Here is a 13,128-nt window from a genome sequence, read left to right as displayed (position 1 = left end):
GTCTTTCCTGGTTAGTTTAATTTGAATATACAGCCTCTGTGAAGAAAGTTAAGTCACAGGTTGTAACTACATAGGATATGTATACAAAACGACAAGCCTGCACACTTATATACCATTTCTCTTGGGCCTGACCTTACCTTGAGTAAAAATTCGCCAGCGTCCCGCTTGCAAACCCGGTATTCTTACAAAAAGGAACGAGTAAACAACGACTAACGCAACTTAAATACTCAAGATCCTGTAACGCCCATTTCCTCCAAGGAAATGCAGCAATAGGCGTTTTGTGAACAGCAACAAAGGACCAAGGCCATCCACATAGAAAGAGGACCACCGAGTCAAACACACCTAGCGTACCATCAAAACCGATGAAGGACTGACTTCGTTCAGTTAGCAGACCACTAGTAGCGATAACCGACTATATATTTCCTAATGCATAGGTATAAGAAATACAGTGTCAATCAAACTACCAAGTAATACCAATTGCATCCAGCCAAAATACAAAAAAACCAAGCGTGTCAGATTCAGATGTCGATTAGCATAAGGCCCCTTTTCTCATTATATGCATGGGCATTTAGAACAAACCCAAGTAATTATTGTGATCGTTATATTTGATCAACACAATATTTGTAACCAAATATATCCTATTGTATATATTACCATAAATAGACAAAAATGCGCATAGTCGGCCAAATGCAACACGAACCATCACCAATGGCACCCAAGTGATGAAAAGAGATCTATCCGACTTATACTTGTGTGAAAAAGTCACACAGTAAGGGTGCCTCTCTGCAGCCTAATAGAGTGGGTAAAATTATCCCATTTAAAGAGAGGATTTATAACCAAAGATGTTCCTCAATTATACATCCATCTACATCATGGTAAATATTGCAATCAGAGTCCTAACTCATATGTAACCACCTAGTTACCACCGATAATGCGTTCCCACTCTTCTCGCGAATTAAGTCCATTTCTCACTGTATTTAAGTAGGAAATGTACCACTGTTCTCTATTTTTGCGATTGCTGACAATATTCCCACCTCTCTTTCCTATCTTCACCCTCTCCAGAATGAACCATTTAAAATCACATTCACCATGTTTCATCTCCAAAAAGTGAGCAACAATAGGAGCAATTAAAACTAAAAAGATAACCGCTCCTATTGTTGCTCACTTTTTGGAGATGCTTTGAAATAACTACAATTACCATGATCCTGTGGGGTGATCCCGCTGATGAGTGAGCGGTGTGCGAGACCAACTTTTGATATTTTGGTTCTTGGCTGACGAGCATGGGAACTCTGCACCTGCGTGTCTCTGTATTGGTACTACACCCGGTGATATGCGGCAGCCATCGGCAACCCCAGAAGCTATGACCTGCTCCCTGCTGGCGAGTGGCAAATACCACGAAACACGTGTCCAGGGATGGCGAAAAATATAATATTTAAATTTAAAAGAAGATACGACGCTTTGAAATAACTACAATTACCATGATCCTGTGGGGGGATCCCGCTGATGAGTGAGCGGTGTGCGAGCCCAACTTTTGATATTTTGGTTCTTGGCTGACGAGCATGGGAACTCTGCACCTGCGTGCCTCTGTATTGGTACTACACCCGGTGATATGCGGCAGCCATCGGCAACCCCAGAAGCTATGACCTGCTCCCTGCTGACGAGTGGCAAATACCACGAAACACGTGTCCAGGGATGGCGAAAAATATAATATTTAAATTTAAAAGAAGATACGACGGTTTGAAATAACTACAATTACCATGATCCTGTGGGGTGATCCCGCTAATGAGTGAGCGGTGTGCGAGCCCAACTTTTGATATTTTGGTTCTTGGCTGACGAGCATGGGAACTCTGCACCTGCGTGCCTCTGTATTGGTACTACACCCGGTGATATGCGGCAGCCATCGGCAACCCCAGAAGCTATGACCTGCTCCCTGCTGACAAGTGGCAAATACCACGAAACACGTGTCCAGGGATGGCGAAAAATATAATATTTAAATTTAAAAGAAGATACAACGCCTTGAAATAACTACAATTACCATGATCCTGTGGGGTGATCCCGCTGATGAGTGAGCGGTGTGCGAGCCCAACTTTTGATATTTTGGTTCTTGGCTGATGAGCATGGGAACTCTGCACCTGCGTGCATCTGTATAGGTACTACACCCGGTGATATGCGGCCGCCATCGGCAACCCCAGAAGCTATGACCTGCTCCCTGCTGATGAGTGGCAAATACCACAAAACACGTGTCCAGGGATGGCAAAAAATATAATATTTAAATTTAAAAGAAGATACGACGCTTTGAAATAACTACAATTACCATGATCCTGTGGGGTGATCCCGCTGATGAGTGAGCGGTGTGCGAGCCCAACTTTTGATATTTTGGTTCTTGGCTGATGAGCATGGGAACTCTGCACCTGCGTGCCTCTGTATAGGTACTACACCCGGTGATATGCGGCCGCCATCGGCAACCCCAGAAGCTATGACCTGCTCCCTGCTGATGAGTGGCAAATACCACAAAACACGTGTCCAGGGATGGCAAAAAATATAATATTTAAATTTAAAAGAAGATACGACGCTTTGAAATAACTACAATTACCATGATCCTGTGGGATGATCCCGCTGATGAGTGAGCGGTGTGCGAGCCCAACTTTTGATATTTTGGTTCTTGGCTGACGAGCATGGGAACTCTGCACCTGCGTGCCTCTGTATTGGTACTACACCCGGTGATATGCGGCAGCCATCGGCAACCCCAGAAGCTATGACCTGCTCCCTGCTGACGAGTGGCAAATACCACGAAACACGTGTCCAGGGATGGCGAAAAATATAATATTTAAATTTAAAAGAAGATACGACGCTTTGAAATAACTACAATTACCATGATCCTGTGGGATGATCCCGCTGATGAGTGAGCGGTGTGCGAGCCCAACTTTTGATATTTTGGTTCTTGGCTAACGAGCATGGGAACTCTGCACCTGCGTGCCTCTGTATTGGTACTACACCCGGTGATATGCGGCAGCCATCGGCAACCCCAGAAGCTATGACCTGCTCCCTGCTGACGAGTGGCAAATACCACAAAACACGTGCCCAGGGATGGCGAAAAATATAATATTTAAATTTAAAAGAAGATACGACGCTTTGAAATAACTACAATTACCATGATCCTGTGGGGTGATCCCGCTGATGAGTGAGCGGTGTGCGAGCCCAACTTTTGATATTTTGGTTCTTGGCTGACGAGCATGGGAACTCTGCACCTGCGTGCCTCTGTATTGGTACTACACCCGGTGATATGCGGCAGCCATCGGCAACCCCAGAAGCTATGACCTGCTCCCTGCTGACGAGTGGCAAATACCACGAAACACGTGTCCAGGGATGGCAAAAAATATAATATTTACATTTAAAAGAAGATACGATGCTTTGAAATAACTACAATTACCATGATCCTGTGGGGTGATCCCGCTAATGAGTGAGCGGTGTGCGAGCCCAACTTTTGATATTTTGGTTCTTGGCTGACGAGCATGGGAACTCTGCACCTGCGTGCCTCTGTATTGGTACTACACCCGGTGATATGCGGCAGCCATCGGCAACCCCAGAAGCTATGACCTGCTCCCTGCTGACAAGTGGCAAATACCACAAAACACGTGTCCAGGGATGGCGAAAAATATAATATTTAAATTTAAAAGAAGATACAACGCTTTGAAATAACTACAATTACCATGATCCTGTGGGGTGATCCCGCTGATGAGTGAGCGGTGTGCGAGCCCAACTTTTGATATTTTGGTTCTTGGCTGATGAGCATGGGAACTCTGCACCTGCGTGCCTCTGTATAGGTACTACACCCGGTGATATGCGGCAGCCATCGGCAACCCCAGAAGCTATGACCTGCTCCCTGCTGATGAGTGGCAAATACCACAAAACACGTGTCCAGGGATGGCAAAAAATATAATATTTAAATTTAAAAGAAGATACGACGCTTTGAAATAACTACAATTACCATGATCCTGTGTGGTGATCCCGCTGATGAGTGAGTGGTGTGCGAGCCCAACTTTTGAAATTTTGGTTCTTGGCTGACGAGCATGGGAACTTTGCACCTGCGTGCCTCTGTATTGGTACTACACCCGGTGATATGCGGCAGCCATCGGCAACCCCAGAAGCTATGACCTGCTCCCTGCTGACGAGTGGCAAATACCACGAAACACATGTCCAGGGATGGCAAAAAATATAATATTTAAATTTAAAAGAAGATACGATGCTTTGAAATAACTACAATTACCATGATCCTGTGGGGTGATCCCGCTGATGAGTGAGCGGTGTGCGAGCCCAACTTTTGATATTTTGGTTCTTGGCTGACGAGCATGGGAACTCTGCACCTGCGTGCCTCTGTATTGGTACTACACCCGGTGATATGCGGCAGCCATCGGCAACCCCAGAAGCTATGACCTGCTCCCTGCTGACGAGTGGCAAATACCACGAAACACGTGTCCAGGGATGGCGAAAAATATAATATTTAAATTTAAAAGAAGATACGACGCTTTGAAATAACTACAATTACCATGATCCTGTGGGGTGATCCCGCTGATGAGTGAGCGGTGTGCGAGCCCAACTTTTGATGTTTTGGTTCTTGGCTGACGAGCATGGGAACTCTGCACCTGCGTGCCTCTGTATTGGTACTACACCCGGTGATATGCGGCAGCCATCGGCAACCCCAGAAGCTATGACCTGCTCCCTGCTGACGAGTGGCAAATACCACGAAACACGTGTCCAGGGATGGCGAAAAATATAATATTTAAATTTAAAAGAAGATACGACGCTTTGAAATAACTACAATTACCATGATCCTGTGGGGTGATCCCTCTGATGAGTGAGCGGTGTGCGAGCCCAACTTTTGATATTTTGGTTCTTGGCTGACGAGCATGGGAACTCTGCACCTGCGTGCCTCTGTATTGGTACTAAACCCGGTGATATGCGGCAGCCATCGGCAACCCCAGAAGCTATGACCTGCTTCCTGCTGACGAGTGGCAAATACCACGAAACACGTGTCCAGGGATGGCGAAAAATATATTATTTAAATTTAAAAGAAGATACGACGCTTTGAAATAACTACAATTACCATGATCCTGTGGGTGATCCCGCTGAAGAGTGAGCGGTGTGCGAGCCCAACTTTTGATATTTTGGTTCTTGGCTGACGAGCATGGGAACTCTGCCCCTGCGTGCCTCTCTATTGGTACTTCACCCGGTGATATGCGGCAGCCATCGGCAACCCCAGAAGCTATGACCTGCTCCCTGCTGACGAGTAGCAAATACCACGAAACACGTGTCCAGGGATGGCGAAAAATATAATATTTAAATTTTAAAGAAGATACGACGCTTTGAAATAACTACAATTACCATGATCCTGTGGGGTGATCCCGCTGATGAGTGAGCGGTGTGCGAGCCCAACTTTTGGTATTTTGGTTCTTGGCTGACGAGCATGGGAACTCTGCACCTGCGTGCCTCTGTATTGGTACTACACCCGGTGATATGCGGCAGCCATCGGCAACCCCAGCAGCTATGACCTGCTCCCTGCTGACGAGTGGCAAATACCACGAAACACGTGTCCAGGGATGGCGAAAAATATAATATTTAAATTTAAAAGAAGATACGACGCTTTGAAATAACTACAATTACCATGATCCTGTGGGGTGATCCCGCTGATGAGTGAGCGGTGTGCGAGCCCAACTTTTGATATTTTGGTTCTTGGCTGACGAGCATGGGAACTCTGCACCTGCGTGCCTCTGTATTGGTACTACACCCGGTGATATGCGGCAGCCATCGGCAACCCCAGAAGCTATGACCTGCTCCCTGCTGACGAGTGGCAAATACCACGAAACACGTGTCCAGGGATGGCAAAAAATATAATATTTAAATTTAAAAGAAGATACGATGCTTTGAAATAACTACAATTACCATGATCCTGTGGGGTGATCCCGCTGATGAGTGAGCGGTGTGCGAGCCCAACTTTTGATATTTTGGTTCTTGGCTGACGAGCATGGGAACTCTGCACCTGCGTGCCTCTGTATTGGTACTACACCCGGTGATATGCAGCAGCTATCGGCAACCCCAGTAGGTATGACCTGCTCCCTGCTGACAAGTGGCAAATACCACGAAAAACGTGTCCAGGGATGGCGAAAAATATAATATTTAAATTTAAAAGAAGATACGACGCTTTGAAATAACTACAATTACCATGATCCTGTGGGGTGATCCCGCTGATGAGTGAGCGGTGTGCGAGCCCAACTTTTGATATTTTGGTTCTTGGCTGACGAGCATGGGAACTCTGCACCTGCGTGCCTCTGTATTGGTACTACACCCGGTGATATGCGGCAGCCATCGGCAACCCCAGAAGCTATGACCTGCTCCCTGCTGACGAGTGGCAAATACCACGAAACACGTGTCCAGGGATGGCGAAAAATATAATATTTAAATTTAAAAGAAGATACGACGCTTTGAAATAACTACAATTACCATGATCCTGTGGGGTGATCCCGCTGATGAGTGAGCGGTGTGCGAGCCCAACTTTTGATATTTTGGTTCTTGGCTGACGAGCATGGGAACTCTGCACCTGCGTGCCTCTGTATTGGTACTACACCCGGTGATATGCGGCAGCAATCGGCAACCCCAGAAGCTATGACCTGCTCCCTGCTGACGAGTGGCAAATACCACGAAACACGTGTCCAGGGATGGCGAAAAATATAATATTTAAATTTAAAAGAAGATACGACGCTTTGAAATAACTACAATTACCATGATCCTGTGGGGTGATCCCGCTGATGAGTGAGCGGTGTGCGAGCCCAACTTTTGATATTACAGTTTGTACGTCATTTGAAGTGAGTAATACAATTCAGCTTCGTTTAAATTGTGTGACCAAACTTAGCCGCTGTCGGATAACTAAAGGGAATATATACCCTTTCTTTTGTAGGTGTAATTTTCGCTTTTATATATTGAAAAAATAAACACTGTACTCCTGATTTTAACTACAAGGAGTAAGACGTGAAAAAGATGTAAGTATCACATCTTTGGTTATATAACTAGGAGTACCAATTGAGACAAAGATTGTTTGTTAAAGTTCTATTTTGCATTGTGATTTCAGACTACCAGTGTGTTTGGAGACTATCACACGTATCTATTTGTGGTTGACAATATTTGAATCAAAGACTGATGGAATTCTAATATCATATTGTCGTGTTGTTCATTTAGATACCAATTGTCTCGTTAAACGCGGAATATTGGATTAAGGAAGGAGGTCCTTTCCCCATCCTACAAAGCAGTATTTTGTCACAGGTATGTGGCGTATATTAGCTATAGCTCACAAAATGGGATAGCCTTACTGCTCTTGCTATGTTGTACCAATAGCCAGCATGAACCAGTTGAAATTGCTAAAATTGGCAGGCACATCTGAATCTTGTTAATTGTAATAATCTGTGGAAAAGATCTATGATCTCAAACATTTAGAATTAAGGTAAAGTCTACTTGAGTCTACCATTATAAATAGTCTTTGAATGAAGGTTCTTTTACATGTTTTTTATATGCCCATGCTTGAGGAATGTTTGTTAACTGTCGTGATTCTAGTTATTAGTTGTCTGTGATGCATTATTGTATTATTTTGTGATATGTCAATGTGTGAGCAATGCTTAGATAACGGCAATTCTGTTTTCATCCTAGGTTTAGATTCTATGTACATGGTTTTAAATTGGTTTAAAATGTATTATTACTAGATGCTAAAATAGATTCTGCTTGAATTTCAGAAGTGTTTGGGAAGACAGCTAATATATTCCTGATGAAGGCGGCTATATTTTAACTGTCCGTTGAAACGATTTGAAACAAAGGGAGAAGTACAATACACATTGATTAAGGAATATTCTGACTGCTGTGGAATATTAACCCTCATTTTGTACCTCCTTTGTAGTTATAGGAAATGCTTATGATGAATTTTTGTGCAATTCCTGTTCCTTCTGTATATTGTCTGTGTTCCCAATTATTCTAATTATTGTAATTATATGTTTTTTAAATTGTTTTTAAATACATTTAATAAATTGCGTAAACTGGATCTATTTTGTTTATGGAATTGTTTTGTTACGTATTGCATTGCTCTAGCTGAAATGTCTCTATGAGTGAATTATATCTGTTTAGTTGAAATAATTGGTGTCTCTAAATTTTAAGGTGCCCAAAGGGAATTCATATTTGACATAAAGTCAGTTCTGGTACCCCATCCCTTTGGTTTTGGGTCCCTCTCTCTTTTATTAGAGAGTAATTTCATTTAGATCCTGTACCTTTGACGGGATCTTGCCCTGTTTGTTTAGAGTACTCTTCAAGTGCTGCTACATAATGCTGGGTTTTTGAGTCATTCTGTGCTCAAGTTTAATGTGGTTGGAGCGCTGTTGAGATACCATGCCCTCTTGCTCTTATCGTCTGAAATATTATTTGCAGGGCTCCTTTCAGGAAGTCTGCTTCTGCTCTGGGTACTTGGTGGCAGTATTTAACCACATCCTTTTTGCATTCAATATCCATGTTCACCAGCCCAAACTCCAGTCAAATCAGTGTACTTCCTATTGTTTAGGGAGACCAAATATTTCCTGTATGCAGCTACATGGCAATGCTCTAATGTCTTTGTGAGCATTCTGGGGAATGCAAGGTGCCCATAGCTTATAGTGGGTCGCAATTTTGTGAGCATTGCTATTTGAATCCGCTCAGCTGTTGTGCTTTGTAACTTGCAGGAAAGTTGGTTAGGGCAAGTGATGTTTTGGGAGCTTTTTCTTCAAGTGGCTCTGCCTGAAGCAGAGATTTTCTTGTGTCTAACAGTCAGACTACAAGATAATTATATTTACCAATAGTGGTTATGGTTAAGGGGCCCAGGTGTCATGTTAGCTGGTGTCAGAAGGAGATCCAGATCTTATTTTCAGACAAAACTTCTCTCACGTTTCTTTGGTGTCTTAGTTCTCCAAGCTCTACAAAGATGTTGAGGTTCACAAATCCCTCCTTGAAAATGCCTTTGGGGGCAGCACATTCATGTGAAAACACGGAGCGGCTGCATGCAGCCGCTCCGTGTTTTCACATTGCAGGAGGCAACCTGCCTGCACTTTTAAAAGGTATTAGAGATCCCGTTGCAGGTGGGTGCAGTCATTGACCGCAACCGCTTGCAAGGGGATGTCTGGGCGTCCATAGGACACTGCATTCTCCCCTCCAGAGGGCTGCTCTCAGGGGGCACACTCACAGAGTCCTACCTGGAAGGTGGTGCACTGTGAGTGCGCCCCTGAGAGTTTGATTGCCTCTACATCCGTGTCACAAATATGGCGCGGCGCAGAGGCAAAGAAATGTCCTCATTTGCATAGGGCACGCCCCTATGCAAATGAGAGAACTTCCCCTGATGGTAGCGCTAGTGCTTTAAGTGCGCCAGTGCTATTGGTATCACTGAAAGGGATGCACAAGCATCTGCGCCACGTTCTGTAATACCAAGGTCTCCGGGGTGCGCAAAGCGGGCGCAAATGCCGGTTGCGCCCCCAGGGCACTTATTGGAAAACGGCCCCTGCTGTCTTGTGCAACCAAAATAGACTGCTCGGAGACAGGGAAATCAACAACAAAAATGTTTGTGCACGTTGCTCTTATGCTGTTTGCATAAAAGTGTCAATATCGCTCAAAAACACACAGGAAACCAGAGTCTAAATGATCCCAAAGCTCAATCATTTATTTCATTGAGCTCCCTCAAACCCATGTAAAATAGAGCAGTAAATTTTTTGCAATATAATCAATGTTTCTAGATCATACATATAGTTTAACATTTTTAAGAATCTTACCAACGAAGATTTCTAGGTACATTTTGTTGGAAACTGTCGAACGATGCACACGTGCAGTGCTGGTCTTTGAACCACATTTTCTTGCCATATTACATATTATCACCTCATTAATCTCACTTTTGCAGAGTCTGTCAAGGCATATTTTGCGCTAGTTACTGTATCATTTTACCGCAAGGTATTACTCCTCTACATGAAGGCCATCTGCTGGGTATCGAGTTAATCCGCTTTCCTTCATGAAATGTCTCACCTAACTTATCAGCTGTCATTCAGAAACCTCAGAAGTTTTCTCAGAAATTACTGCAGTCTTTGCCAATTTAGGTTGAAGGAGCATCATGCCAATCTCTTTTAAAACTCATGCCATGCCAGCCAAACTATGAATTTTGACATAATGAAAAAATACGGATTTGGGGTGGTAAATCTGTCAAGCTCTATAAAAAGGCAGCATTGATATTTTGCAAAAATTAGTCCATGATTCTCTTTAAACACAATGCAAATGCTGAGAGATGCTTAGATAAGACCAGAGTGTGCCAGTGAGACAGGAGGGCATTAATTATTACACTCTATGGGACCGATTCACCAAGTCATGTAAGAGTATGTAAAATAGTACTCGTGTAGCATTCTTTTATATACTTGCACATGCCTTTCTGAATTGGTCCGAATTCATCCAAAAGTGGATTAAACTGGGAACATTCAGGGCATAGTCAAATACAGTTAGTGCCAATGGAAAAGCCCGCTTTTCACTTTTAATTGTAGTGAGTTGGGTGGTTTGGGGCTTACTTACCATTGTTTGCAAGAGTATCTAAAAGAGTACTCTTGTATCACTACTTTCCATACTCAATAATTCAATTAATATAGGTGGGTGTGCTGATCTACGCCTAAGTTTCTTTTATCTTCATACATAACGTAGGGTCATATTATCAAGGGCTTTATGTCTGCTTTTTTGGCTTTAAAAGCCAAAGAAGCGGAGATAAAAATATTGCCCTATCATGCAAAATCCCATGTTAGCAGCACCCTTTTCCACTACGCTTCCCTTTGCATCTCTAATGAGATGCAAAGTGGGCGTTCCAGAGCAAAATATTAGGGGAAATGTAGCTAAGCGACATTTCTCCTATTAGCAAGCTTCACGCTAACCCTGTTAGAGACAAAAAAAGCAGCGCTAACCACGGTTAACGCGGCTTTTTTACGTCTGCTAATTTTCAGACTTAGCCATGTAATCCAATGGGAGGTGGATTACATGGCTAAGATCACCCTGCCCTGTCAGCAAGGTTTTGCTGGTTGCAGTGTGATTATCGCTGGATTTCCAGTGATAATCACACTGTTTACCAGCTAACGCATGGATTCCTATCACTTGGGAGATAAGCGTTGCTGATAGCATGCTATCTCCGCGATGGAATCCAGCGTTAGCCTGAGATAATTATCCTCGCGCTGAAAGCGCTGAGCGATAATTATCGCAGGACCTTGCTAATATGCCCAGTAGTGTTCAAGATCACAGTAGTCTATTATGCATTATACTTTTCCATGAAACAAGGGAACTTTTCAATTCTAGTTTCCTTTGCTCTTTGGGTGGGCCACACCCCAGAGCTCGGTGTCTGCAGATGTGACCACCCAGTGATCTCATATTTCATCTGAATTGTCACTTTGGTTGCTGCATCCCAGTGGTTGAGTAGATTTCAGTCAATAATAAAAGGTGGACCATGTCACTGTCCTCACACACCAGTCATGAGACACCACGTTTGCACCACATTGATATCACGATCAAACTGCCAATTGTACAAGTCTGCTAAATCTGCATAAACATATTTCACTTATTTGTCAACATATTCTGTATTACATCTATATACATTGATCACTAATGCATCTAATATTTACACTGTTAGGGGCACGCTACAAGTAATGTGTGGAAAACAACTAATACGAGTAGGTTATATCACATACCTTAATTTACACATTTCACATTTATATTTGTCCTCTGTTATATCGCTATAAAGTGTTGCATGACACCACTAGGGTGTCTTCCATGACCCCAAGCATGTTGTTCCCAACTTTTTCACTCTTATCCCCTAGTGTTTATACAAATTCAGTATTGAACCACATAGCAGGGGTTGATCTCTCTGTCTCTGCTACATAGAAGTACATAGAGTAAGTGAAGTTTTTCACCAACTCTGTTAAAAACCTTGGGGTGTATTTACAAGCTCCTATTGCCATGGGAACGTCACATTTTATGACGTTCCTGTGCCGATAGGGGCTTCACCTCCTTTACAAGGCAGCATTAAGCCACTTAAAGTGGCTTAATGTTGCCTTGTAAATAAGGCCCCCTTTTACGCTATGCTTAGCGTGAAAGGGGAGGGCAATGGGTGTTGCTGTGGGCATTCTACCCTAACACACATTAATTTTGATGCTGCCCCCTATTTACAAGGGAGGCGTAAATAGGAGGCAGTGCCAGAATTAAGACCAGGGAAAACCTGGAGGCATATTTACAAGGGAAGTGGTGGAGTGAAAACAGCAAAAACAAGAAGAAATGAAACATTTCTCCTCGTTGCGCTAGGGTACGACCCGGTTTTCCCAGGTCTTATTTCTGGCGCTGCCTCCTATTTACTCCCCCCTTGTAAATAGGGGGCAGCATCAGAATCAATGGGTGTTGCGGTGGAACGCCCACAGCAACACCCTTTGCCCTCCCCTTTCACGCTAAGCATAGTGTGAAAGGGGGCCATAGTTACAAAGCAGCATTAAGCCACGTTAAGTGGATTAAAACTGCCTTGTAAATAAGGCGAAGCCCCTATCGCCACAGGAACATCATAAAAAGTGACATTCCAGTGGAGATAGGTAAATATGCTTTTTGGCCCTACCATGGGGCAACAAGGAGAAATGTTTCATTTCTCCTAATTTTTGCTGTTTTCATGTGTGCTGCGTTGTGCAGCAAACATGAAAACAGCAAAAGGAAAATGAGTGTTCATGTGCTGCATTAAGCAGGACACATAGCAGTTACTAAACGGCATTGGAAGGTTGTTTATGTACCAGGAAGGGGGCCCTTCCTACACATAAACAATTAACCCCTGCACGCAGACGCCATTGCACTATGTTGCAAGGCTGCCTTTGTTGGCGATAGACTGCTAAGTGTAGCACCAGCGCAGGGGAAAATGCAGGGCTGCACCATATTCTTGCAAATATGGTGCAGCCCTGCGTTTCTGAAGTGGCGGAGTGGGGCGTTCAGCCAGGAAGGCTAACACGTCACTCCGTCACTTCCCTTGTAAATGTGCCCCCTAGTTCCATAGAGGAAATGGAAGTAAGGTTATTCCTTAGCGAT

This window comes from Lissotriton helveticus, chromosome 6 (assembly GCF_964261635.1).
Source record: "Lissotriton helveticus chromosome 6, aLisHel1.1, whole genome shotgun sequence".
Lineage (NCBI taxonomy): Eukaryota > Metazoa > Chordata > Amphibia > Caudata > Salamandridae > Lissotriton > Lissotriton helveticus.
Note: the sequence above shows the minus strand (reverse complement) of the source record.